This window comes from Podarcis erhardii, assembly GCF_964252035.2.
Source record: "Podarcis erhardii genome assembly, chromosome: 6".
Taxonomy (NCBI): Eukaryota; Metazoa; Chordata; class Lepidosauria; order Squamata; family Lacertidae; genus Podarcis; species Podarcis erhardii.
Window position 1 is genome coordinate 6,591,210 of NC_138510.1, and position 10,286 is coordinate 6,601,495.

Sequence of the window (10,286 nt, forward strand, 5' to 3'; positions counted from 1 at the left end):
TGGATTGGGTGGGTCCTGTGGACCAATCAGACTGCTGCATTCTGGACCCTATTGTTCTAGGACCAATCAGACCGCTGCATTCTGGGCCCTATTGTTCTAGGACCAATCAGACTGCTGCATTTTGGATCCTAGTCAACTCAGTACATAACAAATTGTTTTAACATTGATTTGCTTCTACGCTTTAATCCCCCACAAGCTACCCCAAAAGCGGCTGCTGGGAGCTGCAAGGCTGGATCCGATGTTATAGAAGCAAATGCTGCAAGCATGTCTGCATTATCACACAAACCTCCTGTCCTGAAGGGGTGAAATACTGCTCTCTGACAAGGGTGGTTTGGTCCCAACCTCACAGAGTGTGGCACCTTGTAATGCCATCCTGACCCGGTACCAGACATGGGAGTCTTTATGAGTAAGCAATCAATGATACAACCAGCAGCTGTGGTTAGTTTGGGAGGTCAGAGTATGTGGCCACGAGAGCCAGCATGGCATAGTAGTTAGAGCAGGCTTCCTAAACCTTGGCCCTCCAGATGTTTTGAGACTACGGTTCCCATCATCCCTGACCACTGGCCCTGTTAGCTAGGGATGATGGGAATTGTAGTCCCAAATATCTGGAGGGCCGGAGTTTGCCTATGCCTGGCCTAACCCATCTCACAGGGTTGTTGCCAGGATTAAATGAGGAGGGTTGAACCATGTACCCTGCCTTGAGCTCCTTGGAGAAAATGGTGGGATATAAATGCGGCAATAAGCAAACAAGCACACAAATAAATATTTTTATCCCACCCTTGTTCCCTAGAGCTTTGGGGGTGGGGTTACATTATCCCATCGCCTTTTATCCACACAGCAAACCTGTGAGGTAGGCTCAGGCAGAGTGATAGTGCCTGGTCCAAGCTACCATAGCACTCTTAACAGTCATGGACCCTGGACTGTTGCCTGGCTTCGGATCTGCTGGAAAGTGGTTCTTACTCTCGTGTAGTAGGGTTAGCACAAAGGCGATTGTTCCGAGCACATTACAAGTTGTTTAGATTGACATCTGCCCTCATCCACCTTTAAACAAATGTTTTGTTAAACAAACAAAAATACTTAGGCTAGAATAAATCACAGGGACTTGGCTTCGCAAACAAGTGGCTACTTTACTCGCAGAGTTTCAAGTGTTACAGCAAACAAGGAGAAAAACTCCCCCCCTCCAGAGTGCCCCAGAGAAAAAAAGTTTGAGAACCACAGCTTTATAGCATCAAAACAAATCTGAAGTTAAATAAAAGAGCCCAGGTTATTGAGGGTCTCTTTACTCACCGCTGTTACCGTTCTGTCGAGCCATTACCTCTGAATGAAAGAAACCTGGTCTGCCGTTGAGGTGGAGGTAGCCAACCTGGTGCCCTCCAGGATGATTTCAACTACAGCTTCTTGTTAGAATTCAGGCTCGGTCAGAGGTATGTGCCTATCTCTCCAGGCACCGGTTGAATTCTTTCGACCTCCCTCCGGCGACTCCCGGCAGGAAAAACACACGAGGTCCGTTCCGGCGATTTTCCTCAGGCTGTGAGAAAAACACACCAACTGCTTCTCCTCCTCCCTGCTCTCCAGCATATCCCCAGGGAGGGGAATCAGACTCAGACAGAAATGTATCTACATTGCTTTTATTCCTGTCTTTAGCAGTCATACAGTAAAAGATGTCTGCTCTCTTCAACAAACAGAGAGAAACTCCAAACTCCACCCATGTACATCCTGTACAGGTCATATGACACACACTGAGCTCACATCCTGTGCTCAATAAGGAGAATGGACTGCCCCTTTGTTTCCATGGCAACAGTCACATACATCCTGTCTGGCTTTGCAGCCACAAGCAGCTGACTGAGCTGCTAGAGCCTTTGCTTGCTGCAGCATTGCTGCTTTAGAATAACACTTCTATCAGCCCCAGCTACAATTGCCAGGGATGCTGGGAGTTGTAGTTGAAAACATCTGGAAGATGTGGTGACATTGGCTACCCCTGCAATAGAGAATTTCAGCCAATAGTTCACCTCCCCAATGAACGTGCACTGCATGGTGTTTGTCACATTCACATGCTACATTTAAAAAGTAATACGTGAAGTGAGCCCAAATGATCCAGCGTGAAAAGTTGTGATGTGGTTGGGAGGCGAATCAAGGACAGATTCTGAACATAATTAGTGTCTTCTAATCTCTTGCCAGGGTTACCTTTCCCACTCACTAAACAGTTTTTTACTTAATTGATTTATTGGCTAATCTTCACAAATTTTAATTGGCTGACAGGCCCAATTATCCATTCCTGAGCCTGAGAAACAGGAGGAGCTGTAATCTAAATGAATAAATCTTTGGATAATTGACAGCTTGTTGACGACAGCATTTGTCTTTATCTTCCTTCCGCAGAGATACACAGGACTGCCCCCCCGCCCAAAAAATACGTAATCCGAAACTGAAAACAGTAAAGTTTGGATGAAACAACTCTCTGCTTTCTTTATTGTTCAGCCAAGGATTGTTGGCTGAATTAAAAAAAAAAGTTGACAAAAACAATGTCTATCCTGCACATTCACAGTGACCGCTTAACGAAAGTGCAGGCGATTTTCATAAGATTTGGTAGCTTCTTATTCTCAGAAGAACCCACTGGATGAGAAGCAAGGTCCTGTGTTCAGCTTGAAGTGCCATATTTTAGAGACCAGTCAGAATTGGTATGCTTAGCTTAGGAAGAGTTCCCCAAACTTGGGTCTCCAGCTGTTTTCGGACTACAGCTCCCATCATCCCTAGCCAGCAGGACCAGTGGTCAGGGATGATGGGAGTTGTAGTCCAAAAACAGCTGGACACCCAAGTTTGGGAAACCCTGGCCTTGAGAAGAGAAGGCTGTGTGGGGACTGGTGTATTTGGCACTCTCCAAATACTTGAGGAGGAGACTCTTGAGAGAAGACCAAACCTCTCCATTCTGAAGGAAATCAGCCCTGAGTGCTCACTGGAAGGACAGATCCTGAAGCTGAGGCTCCAAGACTTTGGCCACCTCATGAGAAGAGAAGACTCCCTGGAAAAGACCCTGATGTTGGGAAAGATTGAGGGCACAAGGAGAAGGGGATGACAGAGGACGAGATGGTTGGACAGTGTTCTCGAAGCGACCAGCATGAGTTTGACCAAACTGGGAGGCAGTGGAAGACAGGAGTGGCTGGCATGCTCTGGTCCATGGGGTCACAAAGAGTCGGACACGACTAAATGACTAAACAACAACAATCCCTTGGCACCTTTTCCTGTGTTGTAAACCAGGATTTCAAAATTGGTTATGGTATGAAGTACTTTCAACAAATTCCTGTTTATTAAGTTAAGCATCTGATTGTGCCGTAACCAATTTGTTCTGATTTCTGCTCAAGTTAGTTTAAGTTGGTCGTTAGTGACGGGTCTAGTTCCATGAAAGAAATTCAATATAGCACCATCTTCTTCCATGGTCAAAACTTTTCTTCCTTATCCCTATTGTAGATGGCAGGGTGATATCATAGGCGCCGACTCCATGGGGCCTGAGGGGGCCTGAGCCCCCTCAAAAATTCGTTTGGGGGGGGGCTCAGCCCCCCCAATAATTTAAGAAAATTATTAGTTATATTATGCTTTGTAAAATCACAAAATTATGTTGGTATTTTTTATTTTCCTTGTCGGCGCCCCTGGGTGATATACACTGGGAATCACTGGGGAGGTACATAAATAGGGCTGATCTTTCCTGCCACCATTTCCATATACAAAATGTGCACTGTGAAAAAGGACAAGAGACTTGTTTAAGGGTACAGGGCTGTCCAAAAGGCAAGGCTGTCAGGTAACATATTGTTTCACGCCACTTCAATCTCTGAGCAGTGCAATATTCCAGGGGTTCCAGGCATGCTTAACCAGGAGATTGGGGTGTCTTTATGATATATGGTTTATTCACACACATATACAACCTGAGCTTACAATGGAGAGGCTCACAGCATTAACACTCAAAGTGGGTGTTGCTTCTCCCATAGAGGCAGCTCTGGATTTAAACAGAAATCAGCCATGACCCTCTCTTTAGTTTGATGACTCTTTAGCCTGCCACTCAGCGCCCCCCACAGGTCACGTCAACAGGGTATCAAAAGGGTAATATTTTCTGCTTCCCTCTGACAAACTGAAACCATCACAGTGGTGGACAATGTCCCCAAATTTTAGCCTCTTACCATGTGGTTTTCTTACTGTAAGCAAAAAGTGTGGGAGGCAAAAATATCCGATAAATGATTATTATCCTCCTTCTTCTCCCACGAGTCATCTGGTTTTGCAAACAACAACAAAAATGCCCCAAGCAAGCAGAGAAGTGCCCATCTTTTGTTACATTCTCATGGTTTTAGGACATTTTTTTATTCCAAGACATATTGGGATTTGGGCTTGTGGTAGCAAAATGTCCCCCAAAACTGCCCATGTCAGTTTCTGAAATATTTGGTAGGGGCATAAACGTCCCATTAGGTTGTTCAAGAAAAACGTGATGTAGGGAACTTGACGGGGTGAGCTCCCATTCCTCGGTCCCTGCTCCTGCCAACCTAGCAGTTCGAAAGCACGTCAAAGTGCAAGTAGATAAATAGGTACCGCTCTGGCGGGAAGGTAAACAGTGTTTCTGTGCGCTGCTCTGGTTCGCCAGAAGCGGCTTAGTCATGCTGGTTGCATATGACCTGGAAGCTGTACGCCGGCTCCCTCGGCCAGTAAAGCGAGATGAGCGCCGCAACCCCAGTGTCGTCCGTTAGGCGATGCAGCCTTCCAACCACTTGACTTCACCCCCAAAAGCGCACTCCTCCATTGTCTCCCGAGACGGACGGATGCCAACGGCCATCACTTTTATGAGGCCTGAATGCAGTTCAACAGTCAACGCACCCATTTTACACAGGACTCAGGAGGCATGCAGAGTGTCGTCTTAGCCCTGCTTCCTAAACACCCAGCTCTGTCCTCATTTGGCATCGGCATTATGGGGAATACGCCTAGGCGTTCGCGCACAGATGCTACATATTTGCATTGACCTTTACAGGCACTCTCAGCTGTCAATCACATCCACCACCTGCTCTTATCAGCTCTCTAGACTCTCTCCCTCGCTGCTGACTCACCTGAGACTCCGTTCTGTTATCAGAAACAAGCTGCTTCACTTCCACCACTTGGTACAATTTTCCGGCTCCGTGCGTCGCACCGACCTGACCTGTTCTTAATTCTAATCATCCCCGAAGCTGTGAGCACCTCCTTCCCTTCTGGCAAGCATTTTCGAAGGGGCTATAATTGCTGCAAAGACCTCCTCCACATGCTAAAGTCCCGTATTTACGGTTCTCCTTTATTACCAAGTGGGACGTGCATTTGAGTCTGAGTCCTTGGGATCTGAGATGGTGGAACACAACCGGCTGTTTGCCCTTGTCCTCGTTTGATCTCCAAATGTCTTAGCTTGCATCCTTGAAACCTGGCGAGTACCAGCATCATAATAACATGAAAGGTGTTTGCTGGATCAGGGCAATGGCCCAACTGGTCCAGCATCCGCTTCACACAGGGACTGTGATGGCCGGGGAATCGGATTTAGAGGCTGAACCTGAGGAATCCCAGCATGCACAGCAGTCCCTGCCTCTAGGACCAGCTGAGCCGGGGCTGGGGCTTGAACCTAAAGGGCCCTCGCCTGCACCGGATCCACAGGAGCAGGGATCCACAGGATCCACAGGATCCACAGGAGCAGGGATCCACAGGAGCTGGGGCTTGAACCTAAAGGGCCCTCGCCTGCACCGGATCCACAGGAGCAGACACCATCAGAGGTGATCGTGGACCCATTGCCTGCAGGTGCTCCTCTCCCAGCCCTGTCAGGGGAAGGTGAGGTTGCCTCTGGGTCATGTAAACCTCCAGCCTCTCCTGAGCTGCAGAGGCTCAGGGCAGAGAGGCGGAGGGAACTAAGTTCCCGCAGGAGGAGTGCTCACCTCCAGGCCAGGAGAGGCGAGTCACCTGTGGGCCAGGACCGCCGTAGGCCCCAGAGGGGAGAAAGGCCAGTCAGCCCAGTCCCAGGTTGCAGAAGCAACATTGTTGGTAGCCTGTTCCTGCCTGTACCCTGTCCTGCTCTTTTGCCAGAGTTCCTGACCACACCCGACTCCTTGCCTTGGACTCTGCTTCAGCCTTGATGGACAGCCTCCATACCACACCCTTGACCTCGGACTGGACTCGGACCACGCCACACGGTAACCCCCTGGGACCAGCACAGGGACCAACCAGACGCCTGTGAGAAATCCGCAAGCAGGATTCGAACACAGGAGCCTTCTCCAGTTCCCAGCAACTGGAATTTTGAAGTACTGCTGTCTCCAACTGCAGAAGCAGAACATGACCATCACGGCGATCAAATCTGTACCTTTTTAAGGACTTCAGTGGGTGCACCAAACCTGGGTTCCTCTTGTGCAGAGGATCCCCCAAACTGGATTCCCTTCACGTTGAACGGTTGCCAGCTTAAAAACACCTTGTTACAGAAGACGTAGTTCTGAGACCGGGAATCTGTGCATCTCCAGGTGTTGTTTGATTGCAACTCCTGTCATCTCTAACCATTGACCATACTGCTGGGGCTGACGGGAGCTGAAGTCCAAGAATATCTGGAGGGCCAGAGGTTCTCCTTCCTAGGCAAACAGTGGCTATGGTTCAGAAGTGTTGTACGTGTGTTTCATGTCTCAGATCACAAACCCCAGGCCTTGTTCTGCAAGACCTCATACCTAAAACCCTGGAAACAGTGTAGAATTTGAAGCTTAATACATTTTTTATGGCACCTTTCAAAAAGGATTTATTATTGTGATTTATATACAAGAAAAACACAAGAAAATGCGAGAAAAATATCACAGAGTAAAAACTGAAAAACAGCAGATAAAAAATACAGTGGTACCTCGGGTTAAGTACTTAATTCATTCCGGAGGTCCGTTCTTAACCTGAAACTGTTCTTAACCTGAAGCACCACTTTAGCTAATGGGGCCTCCTGCTGCTGCCGGGGCATGATTTCTGTTCTCATCCTGAAGCAAAGTTCTTAACCCGAGGTACTATTTCTGGCTTAGCGAAGTCTGTAACCTGAAGCGTCTGTAACCTGAAGCGTCTGTAACCCGAGGTACCACTGTAGCATGAATTGCAACCGTCTTAGGGTTTAATTTCTGTTCTAAGCCCTAGAGAAACCAAATGGTCTTTGCCTGATGCCCAAAGGGCAGTGTAGGCGCCAGGCAAAGCTCAGCCAGGGCCGGCCCACCCAGGAGGCAAGGTTAGGTGACAGCCTCGGGCGACAAGATCCACAGGGGCAGCAATTCCTGATGTAGAGCTTTATTCTCCTCTTGTTCCTGATTTAGATCTTTTCTCACCCTTCTTCCCTGGTGGTGGTGGGGGAGTGCCATTTTGTGATTTGCCTCAGGTGGCAAAATGTCTTGGACCAGCCCTGGGCTCAGGGGAGTCTTGCAGAGACAGAACTCCCACCACTGAGAAGGATTTTCCACCAACCATCTTGGCGAGGTATCTCTACTTCTGGGGTGGTGAATAAGGTGCCACGCTAATCAGCACCCCTGTTCCCCAACTCAGGCTTCGGCTGCAGAGCGAACTGTGAATCTTAAATGCAAAGCTTGAAAAAATCCCATGAGAGCCAAAGTTATTCTGAGAAAGCATGGTATATGTTTATTCAGTTCATTAGAGACAGTAGAAGCACAGTTCCACCAGCCATGCATGGTCTTCTCTGGTTAAAGTAAGACTAGACAACAACCAACAATCACAACTATCCAAACTCCAACAAATGAATTTTGCTCTTAATTACCTTGTTATGTACTGAGTTGAATAGGATCCAAAAGGCAGCAGTCTGATTGGTCCTAGAACAATAGGATTCAGAATGCAGCTGTCTGATTGGTCCTAGAACAATAGGATTCAGAATGCAGCAATCTGATTGGTCCACAGGAGCCACCCAATCCAGCTCCAGGTAGAAATGAATCCGCAACCTGATTGGCCTACAGGAGAATCCGAGAATTAGCCAATCACATGGGGCCCATTGTGTAAATAATGTATATAAAACAGACATTTCGGGGGAACTTCCATTCCTCACTACCATGAGCTGAATAAAGAGCATGAAATCCACACCCAACTCCCAGTATATTTCATACCTTTTTCTTTTTGGGAACTGAATTGTACACGTGGGATATTTGGGGGTGAGTGGGGAGATGGGACTTTATCTTGCATGCTTTATATCAGAGGTCTGCAAGGTTTACCTTGCCTGGGCTGCTTCACTCCAGTGGAGATCTCTCCGTGGGCCAGATTGTGTGCAGGCGCAATTTTCGGCGCCGTGGAAGCGAGTCCCTGCACTGCACCGCACTGTGCTGGTTTAGCACAGCATGTGGGGACCTGCCAAGCAGGTGGCTCAGTTTGGGGGCAGCTCATGGGCCGGTTAAATGACCCCCATGGGCTGCTTGTGGCCCTTGGGCCTTAGGTTGCCTACCCTGCTTTATATGCTTGTCCTTTCGTAACGCAAAAATGAAGATTAAAAAAACAAGCAAAACCCCAAGACATCCCACAGCCACACACTTGAAAATGAAAGGAAGAATGTGGACTAAGAGCTTTGCTGCTCCGCAGGGAGCAGCTGAATTTTATCTATGAAATCTACGAAGCCAACTAATTCAAACAATCCCAGGCTGTGCCGTTGCCACCTGGGGCTCTGGAGACAGTGGTGGGTGCATTTTGGAAGAAGGTCAAAAGGCAGCAGAAATGAAATTCATATTTCACAGTCCTTGGGGGGCTGTTTCAGCGGCCCTTTGCCCCACTCCCTTATTATCGCTTTTCCCTTTCAATGAAGCCGAAACTGTTTTCTGCAAAAGGAAGCACGAGATTTCCTTCCCATCTGGGCAAGGGTCGAACAAACTGAAATATGGCAGCAGGAGATTTGAAAGGGATTTGAAGCCTGTGGCTACAGAATCACCTGCTTGGTTCAAATCAGTGTGTGAAGTTCACCCTCCCTCACTGCTTTTGGGCCTTTGTAAGCCCCTCCCACTTACCAGGTCAAAACACTGCAGTGATAGAAGCCATAACAGGCAACGTTTGCCTGCTATTCAACCCATGAAGGCACACAGAAGCTCCATTAGAACTTATAGACTCAGCTTCCTTCCCGCCTGTACAGAGTGAGGGCCGTGTGACACAGGAAGCATTGCCCTTGCTCTGAACTGGCTATGTTGGCACTTGGTGATATCATCACAATCCCAGATCTGATGGGCCATTTTGCATTGTGATGCCCCAATGAAGATTTGGCTCTGTGGTCCACAGCTGGTATCCCACAGCCCTCTCCACCACCACCCTTTGCTACCAGTGCTGTAATGCACAGGCCGTCCTGTCTCTAGCCGAGGCCTAGATCAGTAGGCAGTTGGAGGATAAAAGGTAAAGGTAAAGGGACCCCTGACCATTAGGTCTAGTTGTGGACGACTCTGGGGTTGAGGCACTCATCTCGCTTTATTGGCCGAGGGAGCCAGCGTACAGCTTCCGGGTCATGTGGCCAGCATGACTAAGCCGCTTCTGGTGAACTAGAGCAGCACACAGAAACGTGGTGGCTAATGGATAGAGGTTGAATCCTGACAAGACAGAAGTACTGTTCTTGGGGGACAGGGGGCGGGCTGGTGTGGAGGACTCCCTAGTCCCCAATGGGGTAACTGTGCCCCTGAAGGACCAGGTGCGCAGCCTGAGAGTCATTTTGGACTCATAGCTGTCCATGGAGGCACAGGTCAATTCTGTGTCCAGGGCAGCTGTTTACCAGCCCAGCTCCATCTGGTGCGCAGGATGACACCCTCCCTGCCCGCGGACTGTCTCACCAGAGTGATGCATGCTCTAGTTATCTCCTGCTTGGACTACTGCAATGCGCTCTACGTGGGGCTACCTTTGAAGGTGACAGGGAAACTACAACTAATCCAGAATGTGGCAGCTAGACTGGTGACTGGGAGCGGCCGCTGAGACCATATAACACCGGTCTTGAAAGACCTACACTGGCTCCCAGTACGTTTCCAAGCACAATTCAAAGTGTTGGTGCTGACCTTTAAAGCCCTAAACGGCCTCAGTCCTGTACGCCTGAAGGAGCGTCTTCTCCCCCATCGTTCTGCCTGGACACTGAGGTCCAGTGCCGAGGGCGTTCTGGCGATTCCCTCATTGCGAGAAGCAAAGCTACAGGGAACCAGGCAGAGGGCCTTCTTGGTAGTGGCGCCTGCCCTGTGGAACGCCCTCCCATCAGATGTCAAAGAGATAAACAACTACCTGACATTTAGAAGACATCTCAAGGCAGCCCTTTTTAGGGAAGTTTTTAATGTGAG